This window comes from Nycticebus coucang, chromosome 24 (assembly GCF_027406575.1).
Source record: "Nycticebus coucang isolate mNycCou1 chromosome 24, mNycCou1.pri, whole genome shotgun sequence".
In the NCBI taxonomy this organism is placed as follows: domain Eukaryota; kingdom Metazoa; phylum Chordata; class Mammalia; order Primates; family Lorisidae; genus Nycticebus; species Nycticebus coucang.
In genome coordinates this window covers 30,574,466-30,587,075 of record NC_069803.1, presented here as the reverse complement: position 1 = coordinate 30,587,075, position 12,610 = coordinate 30,574,466, and the positions used below count along the sequence as shown (strand labels likewise).

Sequence of the window (12,610 nt, the reverse complement as noted above, 5' to 3'; positions counted from 1 at the left end):
CTCGACTCTCAGCTCGCAAACTCCCCCGCGGCTGGAGGGGGCGCGACTCGCCTCCGACAGTCCCTCGGCGTCCCCGGTCCCCACCCCGAAACACATCTTCGCGCTCTCTTTTCAAAGAGCGAGAAACTTTAAAAACTTGAATCGGCACAACCCTGCAGTTTGCAGGCGGGTAGCTTCGCGGTTTCCATTAGGTGGAAACAGAACCCGAGGAATAAGTTAACAATGAAATCACGTGAAGGAGTTCCGAGCAGTGCACCCCGACTTCCAGCGGCTGCGAACCCCGAGCTCCAGGGGCCGGCCGGCCGGGGGCGCGCGGGGCAGGCCGGCGGCCGGGGCGCCTGACAGGTCGGGCCGCTCCCGCCCGAAACCGCGGGGGTTGACAGGCGGCCCGCGCCTCCCGCCCGCGCCGGGCTGACAGCCCGACAGACACACCGCCACACGTGCTGCCTCCTCCGCCCCAAACACCGCCCGCCTGTCACCCCGACTTGCGCCCGAGCCCGCCGCCGGCGCCGAAGAGCCAGCGCTCCGGGCCCCGTCTCGCTGAGACGGCGAGCGGCCGGCGCAGGTGCGGCCGGCGGTGGGCGCGCCCCGAGGGAGAGCGGGCTCGCCGGCACAGCCCAGCCCGAGGCTCCGCGGCCTGGGCCGCCCGCCCACCGCCGGTTCCCCCGAGCCGGGCCCGGCCGCCGGGGGCGGGGGCGCCGGGCCGCCAGCGCGGGCGCGGCGGCGGCGCGCGGGCCGCGGGCGGGGGAGCCGGGCGCCGGCCGGGCGCGAGGGGGCGGCCACGGCGCCCCAGCCCGAGGCCTGGCGCAGAGCAGCGGGAGGCGGCGCAGGCCGCGGCGGGGCCTGCAGCCGCCCGCCAACCCCGTGAGGCGGCGGAGCGGGCTCGGAGCGGCTCGGCCTCGGGCTGGGCGGCCGGGGGCGGTCGGGGGCGGCCTCTCGGCTACTTACTGGGAAGAAGGAGAGCCGGGATCCCGGGGCCCCGGGCCGGACCGCGGAGATGCCCCAAACTGACACGGCCGCCATCTTGGAGACAGTGAGCTCCGGTCGGGGGGAGGGGCGGCGAGGCGGCGGAACAGCCGCGGGGGGAGGGGAAGCGTCGCGAGGGAACGGCTGCCTGGGGGAGGAGCGGGAACAGCCTGGGCGGGAGTGGGGGGGGGGGCAGGAGGAGGAAGGGGAGCGCGGGAGGGGGGCGGCCGAGGAGCGGGAAGAGCTGGGCCGAGAGCCGGGAAAGGCCGGAGGGCGGGGCGGGGCAGGAGGGAAGAGCCAGCCGGCGGGGGTCACGTGGGGCCGGTACAAAAAGCCAAAGCCAGAGTGGGAGGACTCGGTGGGGCTGGAGGCCGGCGAGTAGGGGCTTCTGTTCTCCTTTCTCACGCTTTTAGGTCGGACAGCTGCCAGGGAGAGAAGGACGCGGCGTGTCCCCGTTACGCAGCTGGGGCAGCCGCGTGGGTGGGGTGGCCGCAGTAGGCACGGAAATCCGGTCCCAGACAGGATGGGAACTCCTGGTGGCGTCTGTGTTTACAGCGAGTAAAGCCTCGCTCCCCGGTAATTTGCCTTCTCCCCTCCTCGCAGCGTGACTGTCCGGGAGGCTGGGCGGGGTCGGGGCGGCGAGGAAGTTGTTTCCTTCATCTCTGGTTCCTGCTCTCGCCTTCATCCCCGAAGGCTCGCCACAGCTGGAGAAAAGAGCAGGTGCAATGCCAGGGAGAAGGGGCGGAATGGGACCTTTCCCCGCGGTGGCTTCGTTTCCTCCTTAATTGAAACAGCTGAGAGAGTTGTTAGACCTCCCGATGGCCGTTTTTATAGGAAAGAGCACAGACACGGGTGTGACTTGCATGAGGTCACACAGCCAGTCTGGGGGCACGTCTGGGTTTGAGGCCTCGGTCACTCTCACGCCAAAGCCGGTCTTCTCGTCCCCTGTGCAGAATCGCTCTTGTCTGCACTTAGGGCGGAAGCACGAACGGGCGCTTTTTCACCGCCTGTCCTCTGATGGATGCGTAAGGTTGTCTTTGTCCAGTCTTTCATCTAACTGGTTTAAACTCTTCAGGACAGAGTTTGAGTCATACTTTCTTTTTTCCTGTAGTGGAAAGACAGTGAATGACAATGAAAAGACGTACTAAATGTTCAATAGATCTACATGGAGGTGTATTCCTGCCGTCCGGTATCTGCTTTGTGCCTAAACTATCCTTCCCAGCGCCTCCCCGTTTTATGTCAGCTTTACCTTTTAAAGACCACCCTTTTCACTTAACTGCCTTATTTCTTGTTTTCTTGCTTTTTTGAACTTAACGTGATATTGATCATTTGCGCTATTCATTTTGCACTTAACGTGTCATTTTTTCTTTTTTTTTTTTTCATAGAACGTGTCATCTTTATATACTGTATATTTTAGAAATACATTCCCAGATAAAAGCTCCTTTAGGGTCACTCCTTGCATCTCCATGGAAGCGTAATATTATGCTGGCACTGTAGTAGGGCCTCTAAAAAATGTTGCTAGTGAGTGAACATTTTGTTAAGCCCCTAAGAAAGAGACTAAGCCACCTCAAGCCCTGTGTTACACGTCTGCCCATCCTTCCCTACCTGTATATATTTCGTCTGTAATCCTTACCCTTATCGTTCTGTCCCATAGATTGTCTACTAATCAACAACATAAAACTTATTTTCAGATGATATTCCAGCGAACTCAATATCCTGTCACTGATACTGATATCATAAATGTGGTGTGATGAGGTTTATTGAATAACGCTCCATCACCTCCTTCCAAGAGCCATCTCCAAATTAGTAGAGAAACTTGGGGATACAAGATAATCTATTAGAAATGGCCCCTATTTGTAATGAAACACATGGGGGGGCAAATTCTCTTTTAAAAGAATAGACAAGGTTTTTATTTCCCAAAGAGGACAGATAAAATCATATTAATAAAATGAACCTATAACCCTAGCACTCTGGGAGGCTGAGGCAGGAGGACTGCTTGAGCTCAGAAGTGGAAGACCAGCCTCAACAAGAGCAAAACCCATCTCTATTGAAGGTAGAAAAATTAGTCAGGCATTGTGCCATGTGCCTACAGTCTCAGCTACTCAGGAGGCTGAGACAGGAGTATAGGTAGAACCCAGGACTTTGAAGTTGCAGTGAGCTACCATGACTCCAGGACACTCTAGTCTGGGGAAACAGAGTGAGACTCTGTATCCAAAAAAAAAAAAAAAAGGAAAGAAAAAGAAAATGCATTCTTCCAGTGAGACTATACTGTAGCCACAGCCATCCCTGTGAAAGGCCAAACTTGGGATAAAGCATACAGTAGCAAGAATTGAAAACAGTTTACAACAAAGCAGAGTTCAGCATTTCAAACAGCTTCCATAAAGAGTATCCACTTTACATTTGCATAACTAAATGACACATTCAGGAGGTCTTCTTGAAATAAAAATTTTGCAACAAAAATTAAAATCCTCATCATTTGCAAGTTAAAAATCTGTTTTCTGAAAGTACAGTTTGTCTAAACTCAGTCTTTACTCAGAATTCAGGCCTGCAGTGCTGGCAGCTACAGGTTCCTTCTTTCTTTTCATATTTCCCTCTAGGAATCCCTGTCTTTTCATTGTACTTGGTAACTATGTTTTACGTAGAGTCCAGGCGCCTGTGGCTCAGCGGGTGGGGCGCTGGCCCCATATGCCGAGGGTGGCAGGTTCAAACCCAGCCCCAGCCAAACTGCAACGAAAAAATAGCCGGGCGTTGTGGCAGGCGCCTGTAGTCCCAGCTACTTGGGAGGCTGAGTCAAGAGAATCGCCTAAGCCCAAGGATTTGGAGGTTGCTGTGAGTTGTGTGACACCACAGCACTCTACTGAGGGCAATAAGGTGAGACTCTGTCTCTACAAAAAAAATAAAATTAGAAGATTACTCTGTTCTAGTTTCAACAAGAAAATTTTTTATTCCATTTACATTTAATATAATTACTGGTACATTATTATTTATGCCTACCATCTTACTATTTATTTTCTCATGCCTCCCTTATTTTATGTCTTTTTTCTTTGGAATTAATTAAAATATTTCAATCATATCATTAATCCCCATTAACTTATTATACAGTCTCTTGCTAGTTTTTGAGATGATAACATTTCTTCTTGAAATTATTACCCTTCAATATTATACTTTTAGTACTTCTCCAGGAATGCTAAGATATTAGGATACTGTACTATGCCTCCACTATCCCCCCTTTTCATTTTATTATTTTTATGGATTTTAATTGTATATGTATTTTAAGTCACATGGATTTTATAATTATTGTTCTGTACAATCAATACTCATTTACATTTACCTACATACTTACCCTGTATATTGCTTTTCATTCCATTATACTGAAATGTTTCCTTCCATTTAAATAATTTCTCTGTTTTAGAGCAGATCTACTGGTAATGAGTCTCTCTGAAGTTATTTGAGGTGTTTTCTTTTGGGGGGGAGTAGCCTAAAAACTGATACTAACATTACTATCCTTGTTATCTTTCCTAATTTTTCTAGGTATAGCATTCTATTATGGCAAGTTTTTTCAGCTATTTAAAGACATTTTTGCATTATCTTTTGGTTTCTGTAGATTACTTGGACTTAAATTATTTATATATAGAACTGTATATAGAGTGTGTCTGTATAGATAATTGTGTGTGTATATATATATGAGGATTGTATCCTTATAGGTCCTATTGCCTCCCTTTTACTTTAAAAGTAATGTCTTAAAAGAGAAATAAAAATGAAAGCAACATCTTTTTTTTCTGACTTTTTTAAAGATGTTTTTGTCTTTAGTTTGCAATCGCTTTTCTATAATGTGTCCAGATGTGTTTTTCTTTGTTTTCATTCCTCTTGGGTTCATGAGTGGAATGGCTACCACTCATGGCGTCCTTCAAAATTGTGGCTTGTTATCTTTTAGGAAATTTTTGGTCACTACCTCTTCTCACCTCTCTTTTCCTTTTAGGATTTTAATTTTCAGTGTCAGAAATTTTCATTGTTTATTCTTCATCTCTATTGCCTATCATCTTTTTCTCATTATTTTCTCTCTTTGTGCATAAGTCTGTATGTTTTCTATCGAACAACCTTTTAAACTCAATCATGAGTTATTAATTTTGGCCATTGTACTTTTAAATTATGTAATTGCTGGGGCGGCGCCTGTGGCTCAGTCGGTAGGGCGCCGGCCCCATATACCGAGGGTGGCGGGTTCAAACCCGGCCCCAGCTGAACTGCAATCAAAAAATAGCTGGGCGTTCTGGCAGGCGCCTGTAGTCCCAGCTACTAGGGAGGCTGAGACAAGAGAATCGCTTGAGCCCAGGAGTTGGAGGTTGCTGTGAGCTGTGTGATGCCATGGCACTCTACCGAGGGCCATAAAGTGAGACTCTGTCTCTACAAAAAAAATAAATAAATAAATAAAAATAATAAATAAATTATATAATTGCTATGTGATTTTTAAATTCCAATTCATTAGGAGAAATTCTCCATCTTTAATCTATTTTCTCCACCTTTGCCTATAGTTTCTTGAACATATCAATCCTAGCTATATTAATGCTATTTCTCATTTTTACGATAGCTGGATCTTCTGTGGGTCTATTTCTACTGTATGTTCTTTCCGTTTGTTTGGGTCATTATTTTTTGTGGTTTTTGGGTAAGGTGTAATTCTTTTTTTTTTTTTTCCTTCTCTCTTAAGCCATGTGAATAGCCTCATAATTTTAAAAAGAATGCCACACATTAAATATAAAAAATTGTACATGCTGTAGGGTAGGGAGCCTGTGGCCTCAAAGGTGCAGCCCCTCAACCAAATCCAAACTTCATAGAACAAATCCCTTTATTAAAAGATTTGTTCTGTAAAGTTTGGATTTAGTAAAAAGGCTGCACTCAGCCAGGTGCTCTGGGAGGCCGAAGTGGGTGGATTGCTTGAGTTCAGGAGTTCAAGACCAGCCTGAAACAGCAAGACCCTGTCTCTACAAAAAAATAGAAAAACTAGCTGGATGTTGTAGCACGTACCTATAGTCCCAGCTACTCAGGAGGCTAAAGCAAGAGGATTGCTCAAACCCAGGAGTTTGAGGTTGCTGTGAACTACGATGCCAGGACACTGTACCCAGGTGACGGAATTGCACTTCGTCTCAAAAACAAGGGGGGGGTGGGCTGCACTCAGTGATCAGAAGGCCATGTGGGGCCCTATACCTACAAGTTCTCCACTCCTTATTACAGAGACAACTCAAGGCTGGATTTTGGCAAGGCTTAGTTAACTACTTTGTCATTGCTGGTTCTAAACCATAGCCCTCCCAGGAGTCCAACTGAGAGTCTTGATACTTGAACTCTAATTCTTGTTTCCTCAGATGGTGAGACTATGGGAAATTGTCCTTTTCAGAGGCTTCCTACTTAGCTTCTTAGCCTCTGTCTCACACAGCTTCAGAATTTGGCAAAGGATTTGAGGGAAATTGACAGAATATTGGGCTCAGTTATTCACCTTTCCCTTCTTACTGGGACTCTGGGACCCCTCTTATCTTTAAGTTTTGTCTCTCCAACCCTGCTGACCTGACAAAATCACCCCTGGCAGTGTCTTTGCCTTGTTGGGCCTCTTTGTGCACTCAGAACCAAAACTCAAACTCTGTCCTTATGCCCAAAATTTTCCCAAAGGGCAAAGGTACTCTGAATGTCAGATCACCTCTGTGTACAATTCCCCCTTCTCTGAGATTGTGTCCTCATGAGGTCTCGTTGCCTTAGCAGCTTGCTAGTGCCATCAAACAGATGTTTTAAATTTTATCTGATTCTCCTAATTGTTTTCAGTTAGATCATTGGTTGGCTGTACCTACCTCATCATACTCAAAAGCAGGAAGTTTTTTTTCAGGTGATCTGGCCAGGCACAGTGGCTCATGCCTATAATCCCAGCACTCCGGGAGGCCAAGTTGGGTGGATTGCTTGAGCTCAGGAGTTGGACACAAGCATGAGCCAGAGGGAGACCCTGTCTCTAAAAATAGCTGGACATTGTGGCAGGCACCTGTAGTCCCAGCTGCTTGGGAGGCTGAGGCAAGAGGATTGCTTGAGCTCAAGAGTTTGAGGTTGCTGTGAGCTATGACTCCATGATACTCTACTCAGGGCAACAGAGTGAAACTATCTCAAAAAAATAAATTGAATTTTTAAAAAAAGAGATCAAGCAATCTGGCCTTCCTTCTAAATAGAAAAATGTCTGAATGAGTCTTTGCCTGAGGTATCAAGATGTTGCTTCTAGCACTGCCTGTGTATCAGAATCCCCTGAGTACTTTTTAATAAGTAAAGAATTTAGGATTCCACACCAGACCTACTGATCTGAATGAGAGTGAAATGAATTTGACTTGTATTTTTTTTTTTTTTTGGTTTTTGGCCCGGGCTAGGTTTGAACCCGCCACCTCCGGCATATGGGACCGGCGCCCTACTCCTTGAGCCACAGGCGCCACCCTCGACTCTGTATTTTTAAAAGCCCTCTAGGTAAGGACATCTGAGTAATGGGAACTGGATTCATCCTCCCCTTTTAGAAAAAAATATATTAAACAGTGGTTTTCAGACATTGGACAATAGACAGTATAGGACAGTGATCACTCCCATGAGAGAAGTAAACACGTCTAGCCATCTAACTTGCCCAGCCTGCTGCCTTGAGATGGTTTTCAGGCCACAGGACAGGGAGTGGGGGAGCCCAACACCCCAAAATATTGCTGACTTGAGGAGATAAATAGCATTCAGGGAGGCCAAGGTTGGTAAAACTTGCAGGACAGAGAACCAGAAAGGGGAAAGCTACACATACGGAGTTCCAGATAGTCACAGAGGGATGCTCTTGATTCTTTGGATGAATATTAATTTGCATGTATTTGAGAAGAAACGAATGGAAGAACCACCAAAAAATGGGAGGCAAGACAATTCCTGGAGCTCCTGTGAGAATGGAAATAGTGCCTGTCTCAACCAGCCGTAATGAGAACATCTCTCACTACTTCAGGCCTTCGTCCTCAGGACAGCGTTGTCTCAGGACTGGAAACGAATTCATCCTATGTTAAAGCAGTAGAGGAGTTTTGAAGAAATGGCTGAAATAGTGCCAAATTTAATAAAAACTATAAACCCACAAATTCCAGTTCAATGAATACCAAGCAGAATAAAAAATGATACCCATACAAGGCGCATTATAGTAATAATGCTGAAAATCCATGAAAAACCTTCATATCAGCCAGAGGAAAAAAGATACACTACGCACAAAAGAGCAAAAGTGAGATTTACATCCAACTTCTCATTGGGAACGACGCATCCAAGAAGAAAATAAAAGGTCTTCTGAAAGATTTAAAAAATCAACTTGGAATTTGTTACTCAGCAAAAATGTCTTTCAAAAAATGGTGGTAAAATCAAAGTTTTTTAGACACACAGACAAAAAAATCTGTGGCAATTTACCTCTGGCAGACCTGAACTGCCCAGAAAGAAAGGGAAAGGATATACTAGATTGGAATTTAGATTTATAAATAGGTAGTAAAAATGCTGTAAATGTGAAATGTGTGGGTAAGTATAATCTTTTCTTTTTAGTGTATATCATTGTTTAAGGCAAATTAATAACTGCATTTGTGGGGCTTAAAACTTATGTAGAAATAAAATGGATAACGGGAGGGATATAGTTTGGATATTTGGCCTCTTCAAACGCCACGTTGAAATCTCATCCCCCAGATGGGGCCTGGTGGGAGGTATCTGGGTCATGGGGGCAGATCCCTCATGAATGGCTTCGTGCCTCTTTTGAAATAATGAGTGAGTTCTTGCTTTATTCTGAACACAAAAGAAAACAGGAAAAGAAGAAAAAAGGAGCAAAGAATAGATAAGACAAATAGAAAACTAGAGCATGATGCATTTAAACTCTACCACGTTGAAAATTATTAAATATAAATGGCCTAAATGTCCAATTAAAAATCAGAGATAGAAAGAACCAATTATGTGCTGTCTACTGGAATACAGATTAGGCAAAGAGATACAAATAGGTTAAAAGTTAAAGAATGGGGGTGGCACCGGCCTCATATACCAAGGGTGGTGGGTTTGAACCCGGCCCCAGCCAAGCTGCAACAAAAAAATAGCCAGTGTTGTGGTGGGCACCTATACTCCCAGCTACTTGGGAGGCTGAGACAAGAGAATCGCCGAAGCCCAAGAACTGGAGGTTGCTGTGAGCTGTGACAGCACAGCACTCTACGGAGGGTGACAAAGTGAGACTCTGTCTCAAAAAAAAAAAATTTAGAAAAAGAAAAACAATCCCTCAGTAAGTCAAAGGGAGCAAATAATAAAGATCCTCAATCAATCAAATGGAAAGCAGAAAATCAACAGAGAAAATTAATGATAACAAAAGACTATTCTCTGAATAGACTAATAAAATTGATAAAAGTTCCAAGAAGATTGATCAGGGAAACAAAGACATAAATTAACAATATGAGGAATGAAAAAGGAGACATAACTATAGATCCTACGTGCATTAAAAGAAAAGGCAGCATTATGAACCTTACACCAATCCATTTAACAACTTAGATTAAATGGAAATATTCCTTGAAAGACATAATCTACCAAAGGTCACACAAGAAGAAATATCAGATTTGGATAATCTATTAAAATGATGAAATTTATAACTAAAAACTTTCCACAAGAAACTTCAGGCACAGGTGGTTTCAATAATAAATTCTACCAAGCATTTAATAAATAAATTTTACACAAATTCTTCCAGAAATTTAAAGAGGAAAGAATATTCCCTAACTCATTTTATAAAGCTAGCATCACTCTGCTTCCAAAACCAGACAAAGGTACTGTAAAAAAAGGAATATTCTTCACAAACATAACCAACTGGTTTTATCCTAGGAATGCATTCTACTTCAACATTAGAAAATAAATCAATGTAATTCACCCCACTAACAGACTGAAAAGAAAAATCATAAAATCATATTAATAGAGAAAAAGCATTGGACAAAATCCATTCCATCTCTCGGCAAATCAGGAATAGAAGGGAACTTTCTCAGACTAATGAAGGGCATCTCTGAAAAGCCTACTATTAACATGACAATGATAAAAGACAAATACTTTCTAAGACATGATCCCAGCAAAGATGTCCATTGTCATCACTTCTAGCCAACATGGTATGTACTGTGGGTTCTAGCTGGAGTCAGATATTTAATATCTAGCTAGATATTTAATAAATAGATATTTCAGAAAGACAAGAGAGTCAACTTATCAAATGGCCATAATAGTCCTAAATGTTCATGAAACTAATAACAAAGGCAAGAAAACACAAAATGATCCACCTTGGAAAGAACAAAAACTCTCCTTATTCATAGATGAGATGATTATCTAGAAAATCCTACAAACAACTACTAGAATTAATAAGTTTATCAAGTTTGCAGGATATAAGATCAATATGCAAGAATCAAGTATAAAAACAAACGACCTGATTAAAGAATGGGTAAAGGATTCAAAGAAGATAAACAAATGCCCAATAAACACATGAAAAGATGCCCAATATTACTAATCGTTAGGTAAGTCCCAAATCAAAACCATAATGAGACACTACCCTATACCCATCAGGACAGATGCGATAAAAAATCACAATGAGCATTGGTGAGGAGGTGAAGAAAGTGAACCCTGTCAGTAAGAATGTAAAATGATGTAGCCACTGCGGAAAACAGTATGGAGACTCCTCACAAAATTAAAAATAGAAATACACAATGATCTAGCAATCCTATTTCTGGATGTACATCTACAAGAATTGAAAACAGAATCCTGAATATTTGTACGCCTGTGTACGTAGCAGCAATCTTCACAATAGCAAAGTGTTCCAAACATCCATCAACAGATAAATGGATGGATAAAATGTGGTATATACATACAACAGAAAGTCATTCAGCCTTTAAAAAGGAAGGACATTCTGCCACGCGCTACAAGGTGGATAAACCTTGAGCACATTGTGCTAAGTGAAGTAAGCCAGTCACAAAAGGACAAATACTGTATGATTTCACTTATATACGTAGTCAAATTCACAGAGACAGAAAGCAGCATGGTGGTCGTCAGGGCCCGGGGAAGAGGAGAAAGGTGGATTTATTACTTCATGAGTATAGATATTTGGCTTTTCAAGATGAAAAGAGTTCTGGAGATGGGTCGTGGTGATGATTACACAACATCAATGTTAATACCCACCAAACGGTGTACGTAAAAGTGGTTAAGAGGGTAAATTTTATATTACGTGTATTTTACCAAAATTATTTTAAAAATCAAATGTATTTCTGTATACTAACAATAAACAGTTGGAGATTAAACCACCAAAGACACTATTTTTTACAATAGCTCAACAATTAGATTTAGAGATAAATCTGACAAAAGATGTGCAAGATCTGTTCATTAAACACTAAAAAATACTAACAAGGCAAATTACATAAAACCTAAGAAAATAGAAAGCTATACCTTTTTAGGGGTTGGAAAAATCAGTGTTGTTCAGATATCAATTATTCCCAAATTACCTAATGGGTACAATGCACACTTTCTGGGTGAAGGGCACATTTATAACTCTGGCATAAGATACACAAAAGCAAATTAGGTAACCAAAATATGTGTACCCCCATAATATTCTAAAATTTAAAAAAATTATTTCCAAATTGATCTATAGATTCGATGCAATTGTAAGCATCATCTCATCAGATTTCATTTGTAGGTACCAACAAGCAGATTCAAGCAGAATTGTTGTACAACTTTGAAAATGGACAAACTTTTTTTTTTTCTTTTTTTGTAGAGACAGAGTTTCACTTTATCGCCCTTGGTAGAGTGCCGTGGCGTCACACAGCTCACAGTAACCTCCAACTCCTGGACTTAGGCGATTCTCCTGCCTCAGCCTCCCGAGCAGCTGGGACTACAGGCGCCTGCCACAACGCCTGGCTATTTTTTTGTTGCAGTTTGGCTGGGGCTGGGTTTGAACCCACCACTCTCGGTATATGGGGCCCGCACCCTGCTCACTGAGCCACAGGCACCGCCCTCTTCTTTTTATTGTTGGAGATTCATTGAGGGTACAATAAGCCAGGTTACACTGATTGCAATTGTTAGGTAAAGTCCCTCTGAAAATGGACAAACTGAAAGGATTTATACTACCTGATATAGACTTGTTGACATACTACCATATACGATTGTTGTGAGAATTTTTTTAAGTTACCATTGTGACAGCACTAAACACAACTGTGTTACACAGTACGCACACCGCATTAATTCTTATTAATGTTGGTATTTGTGGCATTTCAATTTGCATTTTTTTTTATTTAGAGACAGAGTCTCACTTTATGGCCCTCAATAGAGTGCTATGGCGTCACACAGCTCACAGCAACCTCCAGCTTCTGGGCTTAGGCAATTCTCTTGCCTCAGCTTCCCAAGTAGCTGGGACTACAGGCGCCCACCACAACGCCCGGCTATTTTATGTTGCAGTTTGGCCGGGGCTGGGTTTGAACCCACCACCCTTGGTATATGGGGCCAGCGCCCTACTCACTGAGCCACAGGCGCCGCCCCTCAATTTGCATTTTCTTGATTGCTAGTAAAGTTGCCCTTTTTTTCCCCTTCAAGTGTTTATTACCCATTCGAATTTTCTGAGAAACTCTTTTTCTAGTTCTTTGCC

General features: G+C 43.7%; 2 protein-coding genes across 4 annotated transcripts in view; one reads left to right on the top strand and one right to left on the bottom strand.

The window, feature by feature from the left end:
* KAT6A (lysine acetyltransferase 6A) overlaps positions 1-1,044 on the bottom strand; it is a 102,227-nt gene extending 101,183 nt beyond the window's left edge. For 2 of the 3 annotated variants that reach the window (XM_053578300.1, XM_053578303.1), the window contains exon 1: positions 949-1,044. The gene's annotated coding sequence lies outside the window, so the exon portion shown is untranslated. The remainder of the gene's footprint in view (positions 1-948) is intronic. The other variant, XM_053578302.1, reaches the window with a different exon arrangement.
* Positions 1,012-12,610, top strand: part of AP3M2 (adaptor related protein complex 3 subunit mu 2) — an 81,404-nt gene continuing 69,805 nt past the window's right edge. Inside the window, exon 1 of the mRNA XM_053578305.1 lies at positions 1,012-1,033. The gene's annotated coding sequence lies outside the window, so the exon portion shown is untranslated. The remainder of the gene's footprint in view (positions 1,034-12,610) is intronic.